At 47.1% G+C, this 26,859-nt stretch overlaps 3 non-coding genes and 1 pseudogene across 3 annotated transcripts; all 4 read right to left on the reverse strand.

Moving 5' to 3' along the window:
* Positions 1 to 6,836: 6,836 nt before the first annotated feature.
* On the reverse strand, positions 6,837 to 6,962 carry LOC112614837 (annotated as a pseudogene).
* Positions 6,963 to 7,991: 1,029 nt separating this feature from the next.
* TRNAE-UUC lies at positions 7,992 to 8,063 on the reverse strand. Its single transcript has one exon. It is a non-coding gene; the product is annotated as a tRNA-Glu (tRNA).
* Positions 8,064 to 18,482: 10,419 nt separating this feature from the next.
* Positions 18,483 to 18,554, reverse strand: TRNAH-GUG. The gene has a single exon. It is a non-coding gene; the product is annotated as a tRNA-His (tRNA).
* Positions 18,555 to 24,270: 5,716 nt separating this feature from the next.
* Positions 24,271 to 24,342, reverse strand: TRNAE-CUC. Its single transcript has one exon. It is a non-coding gene; the product is annotated as a tRNA-Glu (tRNA).
* Positions 24,343 to 26,859: the final 2,517 nt, after the last annotated feature.

Raw genomic sequence — 26,859 nt, forward strand, 5'->3', positions numbered from 1 at the left:
CCTGGCACAAGACACATTCCTGAAAATGTTACCATTTGCTGTTTTTAACTACCAGAGTTTCCAATATAAAAAATTCAACTGCTTTTCAAAATTTGAATGAAAAAGACACCAGGAAACACAATCCCTCAGGCAGACAGGCTGAACCTTCATTTATAGTTCCGTGCCTAGCCCCGAAGCCAAGACCCTAGGGACCCCCAATCTGGCTTCGGCATGCCGCATCTCATGCAGGGTTTCCAGGAACTGAGTGCCCGTGTTTGGGAAATTTCCCAGCTGACAATCTCTGGCTCCCAGAAGCTTCAGGAGCTGGTGGGTTTTGAGCGTTGGAGCCCTGAGTGCTCTGTGCCACACAGGAGTGTGGACCCGCCCCTGCAGGGCTGCTGACTGTGCCTCGGGGGCCTTTTCCCTGGTGCTGGCCATCAGGGCTCTTGGCTCTTGACAGGAGATTATGCTTCAGGTCCTGCCAGGAACCATAGGACCCTCCCTGCCTGCCCTTCCCCCAGGCCGAGGGGCCTGACACACACGTTCTTTCCTTTCCAGCCCTTTGGCCTCAACACCTTGAATCTTCCAAAAGGCATCCTTCACTGCCACTCTCGCTTAGTCTATGTGACTCCATTTAAGCTATATTTATTCACACGTTGAAGTTTTAGCAGGTACTGTAGCAAAGCCTGTGTCTCAAGGCATTTGACTGTTTGAAAATATAGGACATCCAGCCCAGGCCAAACTGTGCTTCTTGGCCTGCATTGAATTGGTTGGAAGAGCAGGCCACGAGTTTTATAAAACACAAGGGTTTCAGAGCCATCACCAGTGAAGGACACAGGAGCAGCCTATTCAGGTTTCATGATCACAGGATCTCCACCTCCATCCTGAGATTTTTTTTTTTTTAAGGGCAGTTTTATTGCATTCTTTCATAACACTTGAAACATTTTATTTGCCTTTTTAATATTCCTGCTCAACAGGTCTTGAAGTGAATTGTAACAAAGAGGTAAGGGCAGTTTTCAGAGAAACGCAGTGTCTGTGAAGTTTTCAAGTTTGTTTCACAGCAAAAGGTCAACAGGCAGAATTTCCTTTTGCTGAAAGATGTTAATGTTGTTCCTAAGGTGTTCTTTAGACATAAGTGTAGAAACAAATTTGGGGAAGAAAGTGCCATTTTCTCCAGCAGTTGCTTTTCTTCCTGCAGTGGTTACCATGTTTCCTTCACATCCAAAGTTCGAATGCTCCCACGCTGGGGAAAGTGACTAAATGTTCGCTGGACGCCAGGCTGCAGTGTCCAGCTTTGTTCTGCTTTGGTTCAGACTGGAGACTGGGACTGGACTGGACTATGTCTCCCTCACTAGAGACTGGGAGCCCAGTTCCCGATGAGGCAGGCATCATGGGAACTTTTGATTAGGCAATTTTGTGACATCTTTTTCTTCTTTCTTCCCTCTGAAATCTCTCTCTCTCCCTCCCCACTAACCCACAAGAGAGGATTCACCGTCTTTCTGACTCAGAACATTTTGGGGTCCTTCCTGGATAGAAAAAAAAGGCAATTGCCCTTTACCCTACAGGAGCAGAAAGGGCTGCAGGTATCTGGAGACCCACAAACTCACTTCGTGGGCCACTGCACATCTGTGCCCTGTGGGATCCTGTCATACCCAAAAGTGTGCGGCTTGAAGCTTCTCTGCCGACTGAACAGGAAGTGTGGGGTTCCTGACTCTTCCAGAGGAGCCACACAGAGAGGTCTTAGCATGTCTCTGGACCTTGAGCAGAGGCCAGAAAGAGGCTTGAAGGTGAGGGCAGAGCCAAGAAAGGGTGGAAAGACAGGCCAACCCACTCTCCCAAGGGTACCTTCTTCAGGACAGTCATTTGCTCTAATTCAGTGATCAGAAAGGAGAGGATTGTGTAGAGCAACGTCTCTACTTGAAAACACGAATTCCTACCTTGATGTGGAGTCTGAGCAAAATATCGGAATCAAAAAGAACTCTGGTTGGCTGGGCAAGGTGGCTTATGCTGTAGTCCCAGCACTTTGGGAAGCCTAGGCAGGCTGATCCCTTGAGCTCAGGAGTTTGAGACCATTCTGGGCAAAATGGCAAAACCCTGTCTCCGTGGTGGTGCCCCTGTGGTCCTAGCCACTCCAGAGGCTGAGGTGGGAGAATCACTTGAGCCCAGGTGTTTGAGGCAGCAGTGAGCCATGATCACGCTACTGCACTCCAGCCTGGGTGACAGAGGAAGACTTTATCTTAAAACAAACAAAGTCTGTGATTCTTTTTTCTCTGTGTATTGCAAGGATGAGAACAAAGAGTTCCAACTAAGATGGAAACAGTGCAGATGCGAAAGGTTTTAGGGGAAACCTGTGGTGTTCTGTCAGGGACCACGGGCCATACTTGAAAGAAATTTCATCCAGGCTGTCTGGTTTCCTGCATGTCTCTCAGGCCTGCTGTTGGTGGTCCCAGGGGCTGAGCGCTTAGCCCCTTCCCAGCTTGGGTGCCTCCCCTTTTGCCTTCTCCCAGCAACCTGGTCCACTCCCATGGCTCCTGTGGCCATCTCTCCAGAGCCATGCTGTCACCTCGAAATGGGGCATCTCTAGATCAGTTTTTTTCATTAAATTGGAATATGAATATATTTATTAGGATGCTCACAAAATAAATGACACATGAATCAGCACTCCCCTCATGTGATAAAGAATACACATGACCCACACTGTGGCAGGAAACAGGGGTAAGGGCTATCAGAGCTGGGACTAAGTGTCCACTGAAGAAATCTCGATTCATCAGAGAGAGGTTGTTTCCTCGGATTCCATCATTTCTGCTGTCGCTACCAGCCAGGTCTCCACAATCTTCCCAGAATCCTTCATTCCAACACCAGTTCATGTTCTTTGCCCTTGCCACTCCGGACTCTTTCAAGACCTGAGTCCACTGACCCATGTCTCACTCACCCGCCTCTGAAATCCTGCATCACACCTGTTCGGTATGCTGCTGCCCGGCCGCCATCAGGGGCACAATTGTCAGGTGGAGGAAGAACATACATCATCTTACAAAAGCAAACAACAGGGCGACATTAGTAAATGACACTTGGACATAAATGAAACAACCTCACAGAAGACATGCTTCCTCCCAATATGATCCATAGTCTCCTAGAAGCAAAGGAAACCCCTCGATCATTTTAACATATGAATGATTCTGTATGCCAGGCACAGGGGTATATAGTGGGTGATGTTTACTTCCATTGTACCCTGCACACAGTCGAAAGTTAGTGACTGGAAGCTAGAACCAGGTCCGTATCCCTGCTCCCATCAGGTTCTCCTGGCCCTTCCTGCCTTTGATGGTGCCACCACTGTACTTCTTCTGTTCTGAACATTTCTTCATTTTTCAATGGAGAGGATAAGAGGAGAAGGATGGCAGAGAGAGGGTGGGCAGGGAGAAGGGGGAAAACAACCCTGTAAAACAGAACAAAAACTGTACAAAACCCCAGAAACCAGTCTTAGTACTATAATATTTTATAACAATAGAAAGCAGCTGAAAATAACCTCGGGGAGGAGTCAGCAGAGATTGTGCAGCAGAGGCCACAGGTTTAGACGCCACAGGTTTAGACTAGGAGCCTTTCAATGGAGTGCTGAATGGACTGAATCAGCCTTCTTTGATGGTGACAGAACAGGTGATGACAGGCCTGGAGACCCCACAGGCCCGCCCCAGGGTCTGCCTGGAGTGCACAAACATTCCAGGCAGACCCAGCACATTCTCGTCTTCACACAGCAGTGGGAGGTGCAGAATGTTCTCTAGCAACGTGCTGTCTGCAGCCACCACAGTGAACTCACAGATGCCTTTGTTGAGGGTTTTGATGGCCTCATTGGCTCCTGTCTGAAGCTGCTTGCGATTCCAGTGGCTCCGCACTCCTCAGGGAGCACAGCGGACTTCAGAGCGTCTAGATCAGTTTTGACTTGTGCATTTGGCAGCCTTCGTGAGCACTGCGGGCAGGTTCACCTTTTGGAGAAACCTTCGGAAGGCAACAGGAATGAAAAACGCTTGCTGGCACTTCCCTGGTGGCCTAGTGGCTAGGATTCAAGTGAGAAAGCAGTGGAACAACATCTTAAAAGCACTGAGGGGAAAAAGTCAATGTGAAATTCTACAAAAGCTGAAAATTCACTACCATGAGCCTACACTACAAAAAGAAATAAAAGAAAACAAAAAGTTAAATGAGTCCTCCAGGCAGAATGAAACTGACATCGGATGAAAATCAGGATGGAAAAGAAAAAAAAGAAACAGCACTAGAAATGACATCTACATAGGCAAATACATAATTTTAACATCTGACTTTTAGCCAGGCATGGTGGCTCATGCCTGTAATCCCAGCACTTCGGGAGGTCAAGGCAGGCGGATCACTTGAGGTCAGGAGTTTGAGACCAGCTTGGCCAATATGGTGAACCCCCCTCTCTACTAAAAATACAAAAATTAGTTGGGTGTGGTGGCTCACGCCTGTAATCTCTGCTACTTAGGAGACTGAGTCGGAAGAATTGCTTGAACCCAGGAAGCAGAGGTTGCAGCGTGCCAAGATTGTGCCACTGCACTCCAGCCTGTCCGATAGAGCGAGACTAGTCTTAAAAACAACAAAAACAAACAAATGAAAACACATCAGACTCTTTAAACAAAAGTAATAAAGATGGATTGTAAGGTTTATAACACGTGTAAAGTAAAATGTATGACAATAGCATAAAGGCAGAGAGGAGTAATGTAAAGAGGTACGACACCACTTGAAGGCAGACTATGTTGGGTTAATTTTTGTGGAAAGCAAGGCAGAATTTTTGAAGTTTCTTTCTTCATATACTTTCAGGTTCCCATACATACAACCTAGTTTGTTCTGGAGGGATCTTTTTTCCAGGAGGCTTGGAGGGGGACCTTCTGCTTTGTGTCCTCATGGGATGCACAAGACACAAGGGAACAGTCTCTCACTTTCAAATACGGTCATAGGCCTGCAACTTTTTTCGTCTTTTAAATGAGAGGGGATTCTCACTGGTCTTGAACTTCTGACCTCAGGTGAGGCTTCCCCTACATAGGCCTCTGAAAGTGTTGGGATTAATCTACGGAAGCCACCGCGCCTGACCACAACTACCAACATTTAAAAGCACGTCCCTGGGTGAGCTCGAACCACCAACTTCCCGGTTAACGGCCGAACGCGCTAACCGATTGCACCATAGAGACAATCTCGCTTGGTCGTCTTCGTCTCAACATAAATTAAGCAATCACTAAACTCTAGGGGTTGCCATTCGCTGTCTGCAGGAAAAGTGTGCAGACTACAAAGCTTCGGAAAACCGGAGAGGCTGAGGCCGAGTCGACTAATCGTGTTGCTGCACGTTGGAAACGTGTGCATTGCGTGACTCTGAAACCAGAGGGCAGTCGAATGGCCTTCACCCTGCGTTGACCCTCTCCTGCTTCAGAAGCCAGTGCCTCTGGAAATGCCTGGATCTGCGACCCCAACCTGAGCCTCGTAAGGCCCAAGGAAAGCTGACCGACCCGACGGCTCTCCTGGTAGCTCTTTCTGGTTTTTTGCGCCGCCTTCAGGCAATCCTCTGCTCCGCTTCTCCCCTCACTCAACTCGGCTTCAGTAGACGGAGTGGGTGGGGCGGGAGCTGGAAAGAGGCAGGCGAGTCAAAAAGGAAAACGTGAAAAGGAGGAGGGAGAAGCAGGGGAGACCAGGAGGAGACAATGGGACAGCCCAGGCTGCCCGTGCAGAGGGCGCCGGCTGGATGCAGAGAAGATGGCACATGTATCAGAATGGAGAGGAGAAGACGTGAGAGAAAATCACAAGAACCTGTAGCTGCCCAGGAATAAAGAAGTAAAAATCGCATAAATGTTTTTACATTAAAAAAAAAAAAAAAAATCGGGGGACCGGGCGCGGTGGCTCAAGCCTGTAATCCCAACACTTTGGGAGGCCGAGGTGGGCGGATCACTCACTTGAAGTCAGGAGTTTCAGACCAGCCGGGCCAACATGGTTAAAGTCCGTCTCTACTAAAAATACAAAAGTTAGCTGGGAGTGGTGCGCAGGCTTGTAGTCTCAGCTACTCCGGAGGCTGAGGCAGGAGAATCGCTTGAACCTGAGAGGCGGAGGTAGCAGTGAGCCGAGATTGCGCCAGTGCCCTCCAGCCTGGGCGACAAAGCAAAATTCTGTCTCTAAAGAAAATGCATAAATAAATAAGAGGGGTGGGGAAGGAAAACGACGGGCAGTAGGTGTGGGGCGCATTGGGATTCTATAGTGGTTAGTACCCTGCCTTGTGCCTGCAGCAACCTCTGTTCTAATCCGAATCCTATCTAATCCAAGATAGAGTCAGACTCTATCTTGGACCCACTGGGGCGAACCCACGTGTCTTTTGGTTTGCTTTTCATTCCTGCACCAGTTGTAGCCTTTATCTGCAGCCAGAAAGCCAGAAAGCAGGGTTTACCGCTGGCCCCACAACGCCATACTGTCTGGGGAAAAGAAGGAAACCCAACAGCACACAAACAACGGCCCAAAGAGAAACCTTCCAAGTTCTCTATGCCTCACCGTTTAGCAGAAAATGTCAAGCAACTCTCAAACTAGCTGGTCTGTAGCTTCCACGAATGAAATAATGTATTTATTGGAGTCTTTCTAGTCAAATATTAAAAGATACTTCAAATCTTTTAATGAGAGAGAGAGACACTCTCGAGTGTGGAAGAAAAAAATGAGGCGGTGTGAGGATGAGGCGACTTTAGGACAGAAAAAAAAAGTGACAAAGAAGCCACGTAAATGTTTTCGGGTGGGCGTGAGGAAGCCATGTAAATGTTTTTGGGTGGGCGTGAGGCGATGTCAGTCTTGAACCCCATTATGTTAGGTAAACAGCGCAGCCCTCTTCTAGTACAAACAGTTTCCCACATTGAGGAAATCACAGGGATCAACAACTCCAGAGTGCGATGAAGAAGCTTCACTCTGGGAGAATCCCCTTCGTGACCGCGGTCTCTACCCTGCCAGGTAAGTGGGATCGAGCGCAGGCCCTGCAGGGACAGCACAGCCTCCTCGCCCTGGCCGGACGCTCAGGGTTATCCTCCCCACTGCCGCCCCTCGCCATTCTTCCAAACCACTCTCCGCCAAAGATTCCACCGACAGTCACCCCACACCACAACCCAGGCCTCCTTTCAGCAGCGGCTCCCGCCCCGCAACCACCGCGCCCTCTCACCCCCGCGGTTCTGCCCGACGCCTCTGCCCCAGTCTGTGCACTTCACCTCCCTGGTTCCCGCTCTCCCCTGAGCTTACAGTGGACGCGGGGTTCTTCTGAACCCCTCTTAGGGTACTGAATGGAAAATGAGGAGCGTGCGCAAGTGCTTGGTAGAGTGTAGGCACTGTGGGATTTGACTGTGGTACCATCGCTTCCACGTCCTAGTGCTGATTTTTACACCTGCCTTCTGATTAGAGCACCGGCAACAGTTTTGCGCCTACTCCACCTGCTGTCTTCGTTGGCTCAGCGAATGCGGCCTTCCTCTGCCGCTCAAACAGCAAACGGGACCGCCCTCGAGGACCTCACCTGCCGCTCACCCAACTCCCAACTTCGCGGGCATCTCCTCCAGTCACCTCTTCCGACGGCCTAACGAGCACGTTAGCTGCGGAGGGAGGTGAGGAGGCTCCGCTGACTGGCCGGTGCCCATGTCCGGGGCACGCACAAACGCCATGACTTGGTTTGGCCTCTCTCTTAGTTATTTGCAGCTCAGCGCGATAGGCACCTCTGGGACGGCGACGGCAAAGAGGATGGGCTTATTGGGTGCAGCTCCACGGGGGCTGGCATCTCTGCACGGCTGTGTACACCTGAGCCAGACGCTCAGGCGCTCTCTAAAGCCGCTTCTGCGGATGACAGACAAGGAGATAAACGTGAGAGGTGGTCCACCAGGACTTGCCCTCCTTCGCCTGGGATTGCCCCTCGCTGCGGAGACTGTTCTGCATCTGGCCCTTGGAGCAGGCCGGCTGACAGCGTAGTAAAGGAAGATTCCTGCGAGAGTGCGCCCAGTGCAAAACAATTCCCTGACCGGGAATCGAACCCGGGCCGCGGCGGTGAAAGCGCCGAATCCTAGCCACTAGACCACCAGGGAGATACCAAAACATACTTTCTCTCCCTTCCTCGGTCTGAGGAGAGAATTTCCCTGTGCTCTGGGAGGACTTGGGCCTTGTGAGGGTCGTTCTTTGCTCCTGGAGTCGTCTCACAAGACCTTTCTACAAAAGGTGTGTACATTCACTCATGTGAACTTTAAGAACAGGCAATTGTAACCTATGGGAATAGATATCAGAATAGTGATTCAGTGGACGCAGGGTGGGAATTGCCTGGAAAGGGGCTCTAACAGGCCTTTCTCAGATGATGGCAATTTTCTATAACTTGAGCTGGGTGGTGATTACATTTATCAAAATTAAACGAATTGCACTAAAGATTTGTGCACTTTATGTGAACTGTAGTTTATTTACTGTTCTCATTGCTTGAACCTGGGAGATGCAGGTTGCAGAGAGCCGAGATTGAGCCATGGCACTCAAGCCTGGGTGATAGAATAAGACTACATCTCAAAAATCATAATAATAGTAATAATTTACTGTTCTCATAAAAATCAGCTGATGGGGAATGGAGGCAAGCTGGTGTAGACCATGACAAATAGTTTAGATTTTATTGTAAACTCATTAAATGCCCATTCTCGTTTTGTGTTTTAAAAAAATCCTACTGATACAGCCGTTTTCTCTACCAGAAAAGACTATAATCACATTATTTCATCAGTGGAAGCTACAGACAAAGGACCCTTAAGAGGCGGCATCTTCACCTATGGGAATTTTTTCTGCTCAAATGTGAGAGAAAGGGCATGTCCAAGTTTTCGTTTTGGTCAGGTCGCCCCCTAGTTTATGCACTGTGGGCTAAACTCCAGGAGCTGGTGCCCTTCCAGGCCAGTGGTTTATTCTGCTCTCTGGAGGCTGCTAGGATTAAAGGCGAAGCAAAGGACAGGTCTATTAGCCACAATCACAGGATAGAAAACACTGCTGTGACTCAGATTAGAACCAAAGTTGTGGGAACCACAACTACAAGTATTAACTACTACACGACCACAAGGCCTGCTGACAACCATTGTACTTCTTATACTTTTTAAATGTAAAAACACTCACACTATTTCCTATGCTTTATTCTTTGATGTCTGCAAATTATTGTGCTTTTCTCTCTTTCATGTGCTTCTCTGTTTTTCTCTCCCCATTCTGTTACATAATTTTAAAAAATGTCATCGCTCAGGGTCTGGCCACTGCCTCTACAGCAAGCCTCCTGGGAGGTCTGGTTGTCCCATCAACACCTCTGCCTTCTTCCTTTTTTGTTGTTGTTGTTGTTTTGTTTTGTTTTTTGACATAGTCTCGCTCTGTCGCTCAGGCTGGAGTGCAGTAGCGCAATCTTGGCTCACTGCAACCTCCGCCTCCCCGGTTCAAGCGATTCTCCTGCCTCAGCCTTCCAAGTAGCTGGAATAGCAGGTGCGTGCCACCACATGCGGCTAATTTTTGTATTTTTAGTAGAGACGGGATTTCACCATATTAGCCAGGCTGGTCTTGAACTCTTGAACTCAAGTGATCCATCTGCCTAGGCCTTACAAACTGCTGGGATTACAGGCATGAGCCACCGTGCCCGGCCAAATTTCAGGCCAACACCTGTTGACACACATTGCCAGACAAACGGAATCCCTCGCAGAACATCAATGGGCCCACAAAACACGCGGAGGCCAAGGTGGCTGACGATGTTAGCAAATTCAGTTCACGGTGTCTGGGGTAGAGCCCCGAGAGTCCACTGGCCACCTCTGTGCAAGGACCAGTCTCCGCTGCTCCCCACACACCTTTCTTTGGGCTGCTGAGGCCTCTTGGACCTCTGAGGTGACTGCCCGCCCGCAGCTTCTCTCCTTCCAGGAGCTTCATTTGTCCATCCTCTCCATAGTGGCTCAGCGGTAAGCCCAAGGTCCAGCATGGGAATCAGAAACCTGATGGTTCTTTGGGTTTGCAGGGATCTGCCCAGAGAATAGATGAAAGTAACAGGTACCAATATGAAAACTGCAGTGACTCACAAGAAACACTCCGTGCTTGCCACTTTGCTAAGCGGTTTGTTGAGTCCAATAGCTCAGCTGCATGGGTCCTGGGTTAGTCTCCTGAATGTCTTTGCTGCTACTTTGGTGAGTGTTGTCGTCATTTTACCTTGTGGTGGCGAAGACCCTAAATGCACTATTAGGTTATGCAGTATAATTTTTCCAGGAAGATGGGTAAAAAGTCACAGTGAAGTTAAAAACACCTATTGCATTGTCCAGGATTATGAACCCAGGTCTCCCACATGGGAGGCGGGAAGTCTACCACTGAACTACCAATGCCTCTCCCTACCAACTGCCTGGAGGATAACTGAAAAGAGTATCCAGAAAGACTTAGAAACTTGCAAGTGGCTTTTTCAAGTGTCGACTAAAAGCTAACAAAGACATCCAAACCAAATGTTTTTATAGGAAACTTTTACTAGACAAAGTTATAAATATCAAAACAGCTCATTCGTCGGATCAAACTCTTAACTCTGAAAAAGGTCTTTCTACCTGCATTACAAACCCTATAATAAAATATCAGAAATTCATTCATGTTTCTTTTCTCTAATCCTAAATCTTCAATTCTCAACCTCAAACTGCTGCCTTAGTGTCTGAGAAGGTAACCTAACTGATAGCTTAGGTAAGTAAAGTTCAAATCCAGGGAGGAAAAAAGAAGCAGAAGTAGAATTAGAAGAAAGAGGAAATGAAAGGACAGAATCAAGGTAGAGATAATGAAGAAACAAAGGTTGGTATACTGAGTTAGTCTTTTGTCGCTGTTTTTTTTGGCAAAAGAGTAATGATCGGTCATATAATCATTATAATACTATTATTTGTCTGCTTGAAGATGTATGAAGCACTTGAAGGAAATGTGATATAAAAAGATTAATAATGCTTGCAGTCAATATTGTTAGGGAGATTCCAATTTCTAAGTTAACATGCTTTGATGTATTAGCTATTTAAGGAGTAGACTAGATTAAGGAAATATTGACGGTCAAAATATTAACATATTAGTCTTTTGATGAAGTTCAAATAGTAGAGAGATGTCTTTCCTCAATTTTCCCTGGAGAGAGTAAACTGAAGAGAAAAATCCAGAGTTTGTCCCACATGTTGGGTCTAGGAGTCATTATGACTTTTTCAAAGACAGGAGCTGTGTGTGACATGGAATCATGCTTCTTCTCTAGCTGAGAAGCCAAGCTAGGTCCAGGCTGAGTCATAAACTTGAGCCCAACAAAGAAATCACCCTTCACCTTGACCTCAAAGAGCTTTGGCTGTTCTCTGTTCTTTGCCCAACACCCAAGACACACATCAGCTCTGGCCAACAAACCTTAACATATTATCTGTATCAACCAGAGCTACATTTATTCCCAAATCTCCTTCTAAAATACAAACCTGTACTTTCTACTCTCACCTTCTAAATTTATAAAGGCCTCATATGCATCTCAGAGTCACAGATGCTAAAACTCAACACACCAGTGAGTTCCCTGTCAGCATCATGTACCACTCTCTATCTCAAAACCCAATGATCAGACCCAAGCACAACATCTCCCAAAGAGTAGTGCACTGTCCTGGGTGTTTCAACCATCACTAAAACCTGTTTCTACTCCTGCCTAGCACACTTAGGCTTGCAGACTACTACCTTCTCCTTCTGTCCTCGCATGGTGGAGAGAGAGAGAGAGAGCACTTTGATCTTTCTTTCATTTTCTATAATGACACTGATCTCATCATGGAGATCCCATGGTCATGACCTCATCTAACCGGTGAGGACCACCATCCATCCTATTTGCCAAGCCAGATCTTTCTTTGGATAAACTCTCTCATTTTCACAACACAAAAATTTCAGTTCAATTCAAAAGACAGTGTTTCAGTTTATTGGATACTCCACAAGCATACTGCCACTTTATTATCACACTTTTCATCTATCAGATCTTGTGTCCATTAACATAAGCAGACCAAAAACTGGACTCCCAGCCAGGCGCAGTGGCTCACGCCTGTAATCCCAGCACTTTGGGAGGATGAGGCGAGCAGATCACAAGGTCAGAAGATTGAGACCATCCTGACTCAGTAGATGGGTGAAACCCGTCTCTACTAAAACTACAAAAAAAAAAACAAAAAAAAACAAAAAAAGAATCACCTATGGAACTTAAAATGTGGATTCACAGGCCTTAGCTCTACAGCTTTTTTAACAAGCAGCTTATGGGATTCTGCTGTTGGTATTTCTCAGGTCTGCAGCAGGGATTGAATGTACAGCTAGTACAGCAGGGATTGAATGACTTCCCTATTAGACCCTGAGCTAGCCATACCATATATGCAATTTCATTTAAGCATCTGCTAACTCCACTACGTAAGTGTTATCATCCTTATTTTATGTAAAAGGAAACTGAAGCTCAAAGAAGTTAAGTGAATAAACTTGTTACAGCCATGTTTCCTTCCACTCAACCCTGGTATGAGTTTGTTGTTGTGGAAAGAATTTATCTGAAATGTCTTGGTGAAAATTAGCTGTTTGGTCCACTTTATTTCTTCAACAAATACGAATGATTTATGTGGCAGGCACTTTTGTAGGCACTGGGGATATGGGGTGAATAGGACAGGCACAGTCCTGCTCTCAAGAAGGTTATCTCTATCATGTGAGCCAGATATAAAGCAAACAATTATCTAAGTACATTTTCATTGTAATAATAGTTCTGATTAGTGTTATTTATTTACTCTGTATTCCTAAGTCCCAATGGTTTGAAACTGACTGATGATAAATAATAGAACTGCAGAATTTATAACAATAAATTTGTTACAGAAAAGGTCTTATTTTTTTTAACAGTGTAAGTACTCTTGTTTATTCCAGAGGCTACTAAAAATTAGAACATATGAGGCTGCGTGGCACAAGTAAAGAAAACTAGCCTGCATGCCTTGAGTCCAAGGTTTCTAGTGATGGTGCTGCCACCAAGAAGCTGTGGAAGTTTGAGCAAGTCTCTTACTCTTCCTGAGCCTTGATTTTCTTGTATATAAAATTAGGGAGCTGTTATAGGTCTCAGGTTGCTTCATGCTCTGGGGTATGTCTGAGTTTATTGTGGGCTGAGATGTGGGTAAGAGGTACTAATAGGAACTGCTGTCAGGTCCAGGCCTAGCCTTCAATTATGTGTGTTTCCTGCAGCCTTTGCCAAAGCCTCACACCATGCTGAGCCTTTGCCTTGAGAATGCAGAGCTGAAAGAGCAGAAGGAAGAAGCAATGTCTGATGGATGGGAGGTCAAGGAAGACAAAGAGAAGGGCGAGGTGATGGTTGAGACTGTGATAACCAAAGAGGGTCTAAGTGAGAGTAGCCTTTGGGCTGAGTTCAGAAAGCTCCAAGGAAAGCTGAAGAATGCCCACAATATCATCAACCTCCTCAAAGAACAACTTGTGCTGAGTAGCAAGGAAGGGAATAGTAAACTTACTCCAGAGCTCCTTGTACATCTGACCAGCACCATGGACAGAATAAACACAGAACTGGTTGGTTCTCCTGGGAAGCACCAACACCAAGAGGAGGGGAATGTGAATGTGAGGTCTTGCTCCAGACCCAAGAGCCTTGACCTTGGGGTACCTTCACAGTGGATGCCCACCAAGTAAGTGTGGGCTTAGATGGGATGAAAAACAATTGGCGAAGTGCTCGAGATGACAGTGTTTACCTTAAAACATTCTCCCATGTGAATCAGGAGGTACCAAGAGAAGAGTCTCTGCGTACCACAGGCAATAATAATAATATTCTGCCTACATGCAGCCGTTAGAAAGGTTTTTACAATATAAATATTTCTTGAGTACTTAATTTTTCAGATAACACACTAGGCATTGGCATGGGGCAATATAACCAATGGCTGCCCTTGAGATACTTAATGTGGTAAGGAAAGATGGCACACAAACAGGTAATTTTAACAGGATGTGGTAACTGCTGTAACATAGGGATGCATCAGTTAGGAAGCAGCCCAGACAAGTGGTATGTAATGACATCCCTTCCTTATCACTGCCATTTTTTTGTCAAAGCCCATCACAGGTGTCTGTTTCTCGGCCTCAGAGGATCCCTCTTTAGGGAAGTAAGCATGCCAAAGATTCAGTAAAATGGAGAATACAGGGATTCTGAGAGAATCAATGGGACAGAATGCGAGGGGAGATGAGTGGAGGGTTACACCCCTTCTCTTTTGGATCACTGAGAAAACATTTCCTGAGAGCTCCTCTGGAGACTTGATGGGTGCTGTGCTATGTGCTATAGATATAGATATGAGGAAAACGTTATCGCAGTGCTCCAGGAGCTCCATCTGGAAAGCAAGTCACTGCCAAATGGCATGAGAAGTGCTGTGACAGACTTGAGTAAAGTCCAAAGGGTTCAGAAGGGGCGGTGGTCATCACTGCATGGGGGTGACCTCAGACTGTCCTGATCCCTGTATTGGACCCTTTCACAGTTGGATAACCAGTCCCAGCCTCGTGACCCTGGGCCTCAGTCAGCGTTTAGCCTACTAGGGTCCACCCAGCACCTGCGCTCCCACCTGTCACAATGCAAACAACGCTATCAATATCTCCAGGAGAAGCTGCTGCTATCAGAAGCCACTGTCTTTGCTCAGGCTAATCAGCTGGAGAAATACAGAGTTATACTTAGTAAGTAACTGTGACTTACTAGTAAAGTAAGTAGCCTGTGTGTCTTATAACTTCTGTGTGTTCTATACCAACATAACGTGGTTATTGAGCACATGAAGTGTGGTTAGTGCAACTTTGACATTTGGTTTTATTTAATTTTAGTTAATTTAGTATAAAGTGGCCATATGTGGCTACTAACTCTCTTATTGGACAGTACAGGTCTAGGTGTCTTGGGACTCTAAATTAGTTCAGCTCCATTCCACATTTATTGAACCCCTGTGGATAAAGCACTTGCCAGCTTCAATGGGGCTGCTAGAGATGATAGTATAGAATCCCTGACTTAAGGATATCTGGTCTCAACTAACACCTAGGTTATCTGAAGGGGAGTATATCAATGGCAAATGCAGGCTCCTCCTGTGGAAAGAAATTCTGCTTCCTGGAGCTGGTGGTCTCTTCTCCCACCAGTTGAAAGAAGCTTCTCTCCCACTGTGGATCTGACCTCCCTGCTCCAAAAGGTTAGGGTATGTGCCACTGAGGCTGAGGGCATATGTGGGAAATTCAGACATTCTGTAACACCTGCTGTCTCTTCCCAAGCAGGTGAGTCCTTGGTGAAGCAGTTCAGCAAGCAGGTCCAGGTGGACCTCCAGGACCTGGGCTATGGGACTTGTGGCCAAAGCAAGAATGAGGCTGAACGGGAGGAAACCACCAGTCCCAGTAAGAGCACAGGGTGTGGGGCTCACTTTCCCTCCTTGGAGTCAGCTGTCACATTTGGGTGCTGTTGGCCAGTTCCACTGACAAGTAGTAGGGAAGAGGAGGACAGGAGGTTAATAGGAGAACTCTTACCCAAAATGAGAGTGAGTATAAGTTTGAATTTCTACAATTAGTTTTTGGCATACTGATAATAATGATAATAATAATAATAATAATAAAAAGTTCTATCCAACTGACTATTATAGAAATACTAAGGCCTGCTTAGAGACCAGATGAGGTTTTGGAAACATGCAAACTCTAAGTTAAAAATAATTTTGTTTTGCATTATAAAAGGGCTACAACCATAGGCCCACCCACCACATTGAAAACCAGAAGAGAAGAGAAACACTGTCTCTCTCATTCTTGAGGCAGTGTAGTGTGGCAGTTAAGAGAAAAGATCCTGCGGCCAGACTGGTTGGTTCAAATCCCAATTTGTAAACTTTCCTGTGTCCCAGTTTCTTCATATGTTAAAATAGTAATAAAGGAACTACCTAACCCATCAGGTACCAATGTCAATTAAATGAGTAAATTCTTATAAAATGCTTTAGAACAGTGCCTGGCATCTGGTAAAATGCCATGGATTAGTTCTTATTCTGACTACCACTGCCTTAATACACTGACGTTAACATGCTGATATATTTATTCAAAGTCTTATTTTCTTATGCCTATTTTTCACACAGTTGTAACCCAATAAACTTTTAAATTATAGGAAAATTTAGAGAGCATTTAACTTTTAGCATGCAGGAATAGCTTGTCCTACATTCTTGTGGCCATCCTAAATAGATAAGGCCATGTTAATGTCTTAAGAAACATCAGTGTGTGTGGAACGAACACAGGACATTGGAGGATTTGAATTCTGGTTCTGCCATGTGCTAGTTTGAGTGATCTGGAACAAGCTAGTTTACCACCTCTCTTTAAGTTTTGGTTTCCCCAGTCAGTAAAATAGAAAGTGATGATACCTAACTTGCAGGTATAAGGAGGATAAGAAATATTGTATTTGAATGCCTAGTACAGTGTCGGGGTTGAATAAAGTACTTCTTCAACTTTTTCCCTAGTAATTATTGCACTCATGACCAAACCTGCCTCCTCTCAAAGGCAGTGACCACAACAGCACATCCAACTGTTATTCAGGAAGACATCTTTGTCCTTTTTCAGAGTGTGAGGAGCACAACAGCCTCAAGGAGATGGTCCTGATGGAGGGGCTGTGCTCTGAGCAGGTGCGCCGGGGCTCAATGCTGGCTGGTTCCTCCAAGAGGAAGCCCTTGGAGAACCAGCTAGGGAAGCAGGAAGAGTTCTGGGTATATGGAAAGTCAGAAAACATCTCACTCCTAGGAAAGGACATCAAAGATCTGAAGGCCCAGCTGCAGAATGCCAACAAGGTCACCTCAAAACCTCAAGAGCCGGGTCTGGTCCCTCCTCTCGGTTACAAGTGATTATTCGTCTAGTCTGGAGAGACCCCGGAAGCTGAGAGCTGTTGGCACCCTGGAGGGGTCTTCACCTCACAGTGTCCCTGATGAGGATGAGGGGTGGCTGTCTGATGGCACTGCGATTTTCTACTTTCCAGGGCTCTAGCCAAAAAGGACCTGGAGAGTCTCATCCAGAGAGTATCTCAGCTGGAGGCCCAGCTCCCAATAAATGGACTAGAAGGGAAGCTGGCTGAGGAGCTGGGATCAGCCTCATGGCCTGGGTAAGGAGGACACTGTTTGGGCACTTTCTGGATTGAAAATGTGTAAGTTCGTGCTTGGTGTAGGGTAGCTGAGGAAGTTGGAAGAAAGAACATGTCTGGGTATTCACAAGGACACTGATTTAAATGGTAGATATAGGTCTGCGGAAAAGACAGGTAGGCAACCAGGAGGGCATAGGATGATGTCCCAGTATCTGGCAGATAACAGGTCTCAGGGGTTTCGTCTTAGGGATATATTAGTAAAGTAATAGTATATAAGGTATAGTTTAGTAGTAATACCGGAATCAGACTGCCTAGCTCTGATGCTTACTACCCATGCAACCTTCTTAACTTTTCTGAGCCTTAGTCCTTACCTATTAAATGAGGATGATAAGAGAACCCATCTCAAAGGGTGGATATTAGGTTTAAATGAATTTAAACACTTCTGGCCACAGCCTCTTGTATCAGAGTCGCCAAGGAAAACGCAACGCAGTCAAACACTTGACGGAAAAACAACACATTATTCACACAGAGAGGAGACAGAGCAGGTATGGGCTCCGCTTCAGTTGTGGGCGTTGGTCCCCCATGGCCAGCAGGTTCCTCCGTTTGGCCTGCACACACAGCCTCTTGAGAAGCAGAAAGGGCCTCACCCCCTGCCCTCAGAGGGGGGCAGATACAGCAGCTGGCCAGGTGCCAGTTGAAGCACATGTTTAAGTGGAACAAAGGGGTACACACTAAGTCAGATCTGGGGAAAGATACTCCCACACAAGGAGGTGAGTCCAGCACAGGCTGTGAAGACTCCTTGTCTCTTGGGAAGGAAGTGCTCCAGGCCCAAGCCCCATTTCTACCCAGCAGAGTGGAGGTGGAAAGACCCCTGCAAGAGATTGTCTTTCCCCACACTTTCCTGTTGGCATACAAACTTGGCCACAGGCTCGGAGACAAGCCACTGTAGGCCACAACAAACAGTTTCGAGTTTAAAGTCATTAAAAAGCTTGTTGTCGTTTCATGTGTAACAGCCCCAGTGACTGGAAAACAGGTTCTGATCACACCATTGCCTTCGTGTAAGCCATGACCAACACGGCTGACTGGGTTATTTGCTCTGTGAGGCTCAGAGACAGGAGGGTGCATGTCCAGGGTTTCCCTTGGACTCCTCCCCAGGTTAGTGAGCTGTGAGGTCTCTTCTCCTTCCCCTGACCTGCCCCTAGTGACCAGAAAAATGGTTCTGAGCACACCATTGCCTCCGTGTAAGCCACCAACAGGACTGACTGGGTTATTTGCTGTGTGAGTCTCAGAAACAGGACAGAGCACGTCCAGGGCTTCCCTTGGATTCCTCGCCAGGTTAGTGAGCTGTGAGGTCTCTTTTCCTTCCCCTGACGCACCTGGTTGCTCCGGGGAGCAAAAAGGTACAGCTGACGGCCTGGACAAACGACGCTGCCGTGACTCGGATTCGAACCGAGGTTGCTGCGGCCACAACGCAGAGTACTAACCACTATACGATCACGGCGAGCCACAGGCCAACCGGCGATGTCTGAACTTGCTCTAGTAATTTTGAGGTCAATAGATTTCGATTATTAGGCGGATTTCTTCCCAGACAGCCACAGGGGGCTCGCGCTTTTCTTTCTTTCTTGCCAGCTCTGCTTTTCCCTCCCTTCCTCCCAATCCTCATACGTGATGAGAACAATTCTCATCTCCTTCACTCCAGCCTGGGCCTCCCTGCACCAGCCTCTTTCGGGGTCTCTCTCTGTTCTCGTCGGCACCTCCTCTGCTTCTCTCCCGCCTCTCCGTATTTCTACTTTTCACCCTTCTTCTCTCCCGCCCCACCGACGGAAGCCGAAGTGAGAGAGGGGAGCGCAAGCAGTGTAGAGAGTCAGGCGAAGGGGGAGCCAAGAAAGGGAAGAGCCATCACTAGAGCCCACGGGGCGTTCTGCTTGCTTCCCTTGGGACCCACGCGGCTCAGGCCCAGGGAGTCGCCGAGCCGGGCGTTTGCTGGGATGCTGGGTCTGACGCCTGCAAGGGGCAGGACGGGGCGAAGGCCATTCCGCTGCCCTTCCAGCTTCAGAATCACCCAATGCACGGGTTTCAACCGTAGCCGGCAAGATGCGCCTCTCCGGTTTTGCGAGGCTTTGGAGCTGCACAATTGTACTACAAAAGGCGATGGCTCCACCTAACGTTGGATGGGCGCTTGCTCTGCGTGGTGATACGAGAGCGACAGTTGACTGTTCCTGTGTCGCAGTCGGGTAGTGTACTTGCTTCCAAGTCTGGAGGTGGGTGGTTCGAGCCCGTTGTATGGAATATTTCTTGCATTTTAAAAATGCTTAAACCGCTGGCAACTTTCTTCTGTCCAGCACGTGCTCTCATGGAAAGGCAGAGCGAGACCAACTTTACCCTCCTCTCCTCCGTGTCTCGCGTACATGAGGACGTAAATCAAGGTCCGCTAGGATTCTGGGATCTCTCTCTCTCGCTTGCTCTCTTCTCTCTTCTCCCTCTCTCTCTCTCTCCCTCTCCCCCATCCATTTAGCCCTTTCCATACGCTTTCCATAACTGTCATCCATTTAGCCTTTTCCATACGCTTTTGAGGTTAAATTGGTTCTGTGATTTTACTATTACATATAATGCTCTAGTCATTCTTGTACCGGCATTTTCAGCCACTGGTGTAAGTATTTCTATAGATAGAGGTGAAGATATAGGAAGAGCAATTACTCTATCATAGTGTTCACACGGTTTTTATATCATTCCATTCTCTCTCCTCTGTTGGCTTATTAGCTATAACTCTTTCTTTTGTTATTTTAGTAATTGCCTTAGGGCTTAGAGCAAACCTTTTTAACTGATCACAGTCAACCTTCAAGTGATATTAAACCGCACCTTCTGGCCTTGACGCTACTACTGACATGCACTTTGCTTTTATGCATATTATAAACCCCACAGCCCATTGTTAGTGCTTTTGTTTAAATGGTCAAATTTTTACAAAAGAAATTTACAAAATAAAAAAAAAAATACCTAGGACAGTTACCCATTTCTGGTGTTCTTCATTTCCTCGTGTAGATCCGGATTTTAATTTGGTATTGGACTCCTTCTGCCTGGAGGACTCCTTTGACGTTTCTTGTAGTGTGGGCGGGCTGGTAGTGAATTTGGTCAGCTTTTGTACATCTCTAAATGTCCTTATTTCACTTCCAGTTTTGAGAATTTATTTTTTCTGGCATAGTATTCTAGGCTAACTTCCCCTGCCCTCAGTACCTTAAAGATGTTGCTTCTCTGCTCGCGTGCATTGCTGCTCCTGGTAGAGGCCGGCAGGAGCAGAAAGGAAACTGACGCAATCCTCGTCTTTGTTCCTGTGTATGTACAATGTCTTTTTCTTCTGGCCGGATTTGAGCAATGTTATTTTGATGGATCCAGGAGTGGTTTTCTTCATGTTTCTTGTGCTTCGGTTTCCTCAGCTCCTTGGGTCACTGGATTTGTAATTTTTGTTATGATTGAGAAGTTTTCAGCTATTGTTTCTTCAGACATTGGCCGGGCACAGTGGCTCACACCTTCTGGAGGCCAAGTCAGGAAGTGTTGAGTGAGGCCTGAAATTCAAGACCAGCCTGGGCAATGTACTGAGACCCCATTCCTAATAAAAATAACAAAGAAAGAAAATAAATGTTTCCTTTCCTCCCTGCTCCTTCTCAGGGACTCCTGGCTCAGGTTGCAGTGAGCCAAGATTACACCACTGAAGTCCAACTTGGGCTACAGGGTGAGACCCTGTCTCTCATGGAAGGAAGGAAGAAAGGAAGGAAGGAAGGAAGGAGGGAGGGAGGGAGGGTGGTGGCTCATAATTTAGACCTCTTAAGTCTGCCCTACAGTTCACTGATAATCATTTCATTTAAAAAAATTCTCTTTTGTCTGTGAGTTTCATTTTGCATATTTCCAATTATTCATGGTCCTATGTTCCCTGATCATTTCTTCTGCAACGTCTGATCTGCTGTTAATCCCATCCAGCAAATTTATCATCTCTAATATTGTGGTTGTGGCGTGATATCCGCTCACTGCAACCTCCGCCTCCCAGGTTCAAGTGATTCTCCTGCTTCAGCCTCACAAGTAGCTGGACCTGCAGGCATGTGCTACCACACCCAGCTAATTTTTTGTATTTTGAGTAGAGACGGGGGTTTCACGGTGTTAGCCAGGATCGTCTTCATCTCCTGACTTTGTGATCCACCTGACTCAGACTCCCAAATTGCTGGGATTACAGTCGTGAGCCACCACACCCGGCCCCTCCCTCCCTCCCTCCCTCCCTCCCTTCCTCCCTTCCTGCCTTCCTTCCTTCCCTCCTTGCTTTCATGAGACAGGGTCTCACCCTGTAGCCCAAGCTGGACTTCAGTGGTGTAATCTTGGCTCACTGCAACCTCTGCCTCCCAGGCTCAAACGATCTTCCCACTGCAACCTCCTGAGTAGCTGGGACTACAGGCACACACCACCATGCCTGGATAATTATTTGAATTTGTTTTGGTAGAGATGAGGTTTCTTCATGTTGCCCAGTCTGGTCTGAAACTCCTGCACTCAAGGGATCAGCCCACCTCGGCCTCCCAAACTGCTGGGATTACAGGCACCTGTTTGTTTGTGGAGAGGAGCAGTGGGCAGATTTCAGGCAGGAGAGTAAATCGGGCATCTGTTACTCCAACATTGCCAGGAGCCGAAGGCATCTCTTTACGTGTTCTTAGTTTGACTTCAACAGGAGGTGTGCCAATGTATCTTCCAATATATTTTTCCAACTCAGTGAGAGAGCCTTTTCCTTCGTGCTCTTGCCAGCACAGCAAAGTTTCCATACATCAGTCTGATGTACCAGTGAGGGGGTGGTGCCCGCCTGACTTACCTAAGCAGTAGACGCAGCAGAAAGACATGGTGGACACTGACTGCCCAGAGATACTCTCTGGCATGTGTTCCACAGCAAAACCTCCAAGATGTTTAGAAAGTCTTCCAATAATTGTAATTGTTTTCTCTGGTGATCTACCTAACTGAGTCCAGAGAAAACTGGCTGGAGGGACCCTGAACTGCTTCCTGTCAAGAGGCTAATCAAATAGGAGAGGAAAGAATGGTTCCTTCTAGACATTTGTTCCTCTTCTCTTTTCTTTATGAATTGCATTCTGCTTTTGTTGAATGCAAACGATCTACAGACTGCAAATGTTCTCCCTCCTAGACAAAGGTGAATTAGCATGCTAATAACTACCTCTGTGTTTTATTCCTTCCTTGATGGTGTTTGTTTTGTTTTGTTTTGTTTTTCTGTAAAACTCATTTCACTGGAGACAAATCTCTGGAGCCATAGGATCCTGCACCTGACCATGGTTCTTATGTAGACTTGGATCCTTAGAGTTATTGGCTCCCTTTGCCTTGTTTCTTTTGTTGACTCTCTTCAGCAAAACTGAACTCTGACACTTACACCCTAAATCTGGCTCTTGGACATATAGGTCCTTTTGCTTCCTGACTCCTCCTTGACCCGGCCCTGCCTTTCCAACCTCTCCATCTGTGTCTGTGCGCCTGTGTCTGTCTGTCTGTCTCTCATACTCCAGGCTGCCGCCAGTATTACCCACTTTCTTCTCCTCCTCAATGTTCAGGGTTTACCTTCCTCTCTGCCTACAGAGTCCCACAGGCTGGGGGAGTGTCCCCTTACAGAGAGGGGAGCTCATTCCAGAAGGTGCCTCTAGACTTGGAATAAACCTTACAAAGAACACCCAGGTTTGAAAAGCTTTTTCTATCTTCCCATTACCCGAATTATTCAAAGGACTAAAAGTGGGAAGTCCAGTAGAATTCTTGATGTCGCTCAGAAACCTGCATTGGAACGCCTTCATTCACCGAGCACTGGGTGCTCACGAGGTGTGAAGCCTTGCTCTAGGTGAGTAGCTGCATGGTGAGCAAGTCCTGCCCCACCGAGCCCACATCTGGAGGCATCAAGAAGGGGCTGGGCAGTGGGAACACAACCGGCTGGTGTCCTCCCCACAAGCATTTCTCCTTTTGGGCACAGGGAATGCAAGCGGTGAGCATGACAAATAAAGCATAGTGAAGGATGAGGAAGTGGCTGACTTCAGACCAGTAGGCTACAGTGGTCAGGTGCAGTGGGGTCGCTTCTGATAGGGGGAAGCGCAAGAGGCAGTGTGGGCTGGGGAGAATGTCGTGGATCCGGCATTCCTGCATCTTGCCTCCACTCACACGACCTGGTGTCAACTTGGAAATGTACCCAAACACACGACTTCTGCCCTCTGTGTCACCACGCCCTCAGGCATCTAAAACCTGTGCAATGGCACAAAGAAGTGAGGATACGCAGCCTGGGGATGGGGGCATTTAATAATAGACAGGTGTCTGAGGCAAATGTCCTCAGATTTCCAGGCACCACATGTCTCTTTGTGGAGCAATCAGGGCAGTCATCGGCAAAAAAACTAAAGACTCATCCTGTTCCACACAGAGACGTAGTTAACCTTGTAACTGTTCTTTTCGGACCTTCATTCTTCCACGTCCAGATATATGGGGTCTTTGTTGCCCATCTGCTTCAAGTGAGATGAGGAAAATCCTGCCTGAAGGCTTAAGGGTTTGTTGGGAAAATAAATGCTATTTACAAAAGGTGCATCTTAGGCAAAAGCTCAGTTCTGGAGCTCCAGAACCTGCTTATCCCAAGCCCAATACACACCTCCTTTCTCTCCCTCCCTCCTCCTCACACCTGCCTTAGCTGATTCTTCAGGCTCCACATCTCTGAGAAGATGACAATCCCTAGCAGAAGAACAAGAGAACCTTGGACTCTTCTCTCCATGAAGCCGTAGACGCGAGCAGATAGCCTCATTCCGTGGCGGTGTGACTCTGAAGTCACTCAGGTTTTCTATGCCTCCATTTCCGCATTGTAAAATGGGCCCAATAGGAATGTGTTTCCGAATGGGTTGTTCCAAGTTTAAATAAGACACGGCAGTAAAACATTGAACCCATGCCCAAATGCATAGTAAATACTCCAAGAGCATCAGCCGTTATTACTATCATTATCATCGGTGGCCTCATGGTGGCTATTATCATCATCTACATACATCTTTGAAATAATTGCATATCTTTTTATGGTATGGAGGGATTACAACATATAACATTTCCTAAGTGACGAACATTTATTATTACAAATATTGCTGCTAGGAACATATTTCTGCATTTTAATCATCACCTGTGGGTTTCTCTATCAAATCTTCACACACAATTTGGGGATGTTGCAAAACATGTTCCCTGACCGGGAATTGAACCCCGGCCGCAGCGGTGAGAGCGCCGAATCCTAGCCACTAGACCACCAGGGAAAAGGACAGACACACCACTCTCCTTGTCAGAGGAAACAAGAGAAGGTAAGGATTAACTTTCTAAGAGGAGGAAAGCCCAACTGAAAGCCCCTCTTTGTGACCCAAGGGGGCTGCAGGCCCGCAGGGCCCCAAGCAGTCACTGCCCAGCTGCTCAATACCTCCCACCTCTGACAGCCTGGCCGCTGCGTTGGGCTGTATTGAGGCCAGGCCACAAGGAAACTGAACGGTAGTCCATTCTAGCCTAGCGGTAGCACGGTGTGAGGCAGAGCCAAGCACTTGCTGTCTTTCTGAGCCTCAGTTTCCTTGCCACCAAAGTGCGGGCTTGGCTCTCAGTGGGTGATGCGCGGAGTCCTTCTGGTTCCTGATCTCTGAACTGGCTCAAGGGGCTCTACCCATAAAGACATGTGTAGGGGTCCCCTTTTGCCCCCAACTAGCTCTATTAGTAGAGCATGAAACTGAATTGAGCGGTCTTTGGCTTGAGCTCCAGGTGCAGATTTAGGTTCGTTTTCTTTTGTTCAGCCACGCAATTCAACCGGTTCCGCAACTGAGGTCGGGGCGCGAGGAAGCCAAGTGGGCTTCACAGGACAGAGCTCCTTGGTTTCAGAGACATTGTAGCTGTCAGCTTGAAATGTTCAGAAAGATTTCAGCGATAGATGAGAAGACTGGAAATTTCTGGATCTAAAGCTAACATGACGTCCACCTGATCCGGCACCCTCCCCTCCGATCCAACTCACAGCGGGCAAACCGGGCCTGGTTCCTAGTGCTCAGCGGCGTTTCAGGTAGTAATGGAACTCCTCCCGTGCTTCTTCTGATCAAAGATGCAGCTAAGTTCCCCCATCCCACTCCTCAGCTCCACTCCCCTCTCTAGGAAGGAAAGAAGGAAGGGAGGAAGGGAGGAAGGGAGTGAGGGAGGGAGGAAGGGAGGGAGAGAGGGAAGGAGGGAGGGAGAGAGGGAAGGAGGGAGGGAGGGAGGGACATTTTGAAAATCACCTTTCATGTGCGAGGCGAACCTGCTGTCCCTACTCTAAGTAAACCAGCCGAGCCCCTTGAGGACACATCCACGAAAATCTTGGGCGTCGCTTTGAGTAACTGCATATTGCTGCCTATGACAGATGAAATTCGACTGCATCTCCACATTTCCGCGCCTCCAGCAAATTGCTGGCAAAAGGGAAGCACCTGCGATCCCTCAGGCAAGAAAACTGCAGATTGCGATACCGCCGGGCTGAGGGTTCCCCGCCTGCTCCCGAAATGAAGACCCTGGAGACTTATAACCGGGCTCCGGTATCCGGATTCTTTCCGCGGGGTATCCAGTTCCAGAACTAAGCGCTGGTATGCGGGATTCGCCCGACTGCTTCTCCCGGAAGCTGTGGCAGCCGGCGGGTTTTGAGCCTCGGAGTCCGGGGCGCGCAGGAGTGTGGACGCCACCCCTCCAGGGCTGTGGACCCCGCCTTGGGGCCTTATCTCTGGCGCCTGCTGTCAGGGCTCTTGGCGTTGAAAGGGTACCGACCTTTCTAGTCCTCCCTGGAACCACAGGACCCTCGCTGCCTGCCCTTCATCCAAGCTCAGGGGCCTCATCCCCGTGCTCTTTCCTCGCCGGCCCTCCACTCAGGGTGTCAACAGAGGTAGGTCAGGTGAGAAACCTGGATTTCTACACACACCTGGCTACAATGAGATGGCGCCACTCCCCTTCCCCTACAGAAGCAGACTCAGCAAAAGGTAGTTAAAACGTAAGGTTTCGATGAAATCGAGAGTCTGATAACATAATGTCCAAAAGTCCAAGTTTCAATTGAAAATCATTAATCACACCAAGAACCAGGAAAATTTTATTCTGAATGAAAATAGACAGCAAATACACACTGGCAATAAGATGAGAGAGGTGTTGGGATTGTCTGACAAAGATTTTAAAGCAAGCAAACCTGATGACAATGATTTTGTAGTTATGAGCACGTTTGAAACAAATGGACAAATAAAAAGCCTTAGCAAATAAATACAAGACTTAAAGGAGGAACAAATGGAAGTATTAGAAGTGGAAAATACAACAACTAAAATAAAAAGTCCAGCACATAGGCTCAACAGCAGAATGGATGGTGCAGAGCAAAGAAATCCATCCACTGCAGATGAAAAATTAGAAATTACACAATTTTAACAAGGGAAAAATAGACTGGGTGAGAAAGTGAACTGAACCTCAGGGACCTGTGAAACTACCTTGAATGGTCTCACTTTCATGTTGTTATCTATGTCTGGAAAGGGAAGAGGAAGAGGACAAGGCTGAAAACATAAAGAAGTAAATGGCTGAAAGCTTCCCAGAGTTGGCAAGAGACATTAACCTACAGGTTCAAGAAACTGTGAGAACCCGAAATAAGATAAAAAACCAAAAGAAGTCTATGGCAAGACATGTGAAAAAATAAAATGTAGGAAATGAAAGACAAAGAAAATATCTTGAAAGCAACAGAGAAAAGTGACACTTTACCTAGAAAGGAAAAACAATTCCGGTGATGATGGATTTCTCATCAGAAA

This window comes from Theropithecus gelada, chromosome 1 (assembly GCF_003255815.1).
Source record: "Theropithecus gelada isolate Dixy chromosome 1, Tgel_1.0, whole genome shotgun sequence".
Lineage (NCBI taxonomy): Eukaryota > Metazoa > Chordata > Mammalia > Primates > Cercopithecidae > Theropithecus > Theropithecus gelada.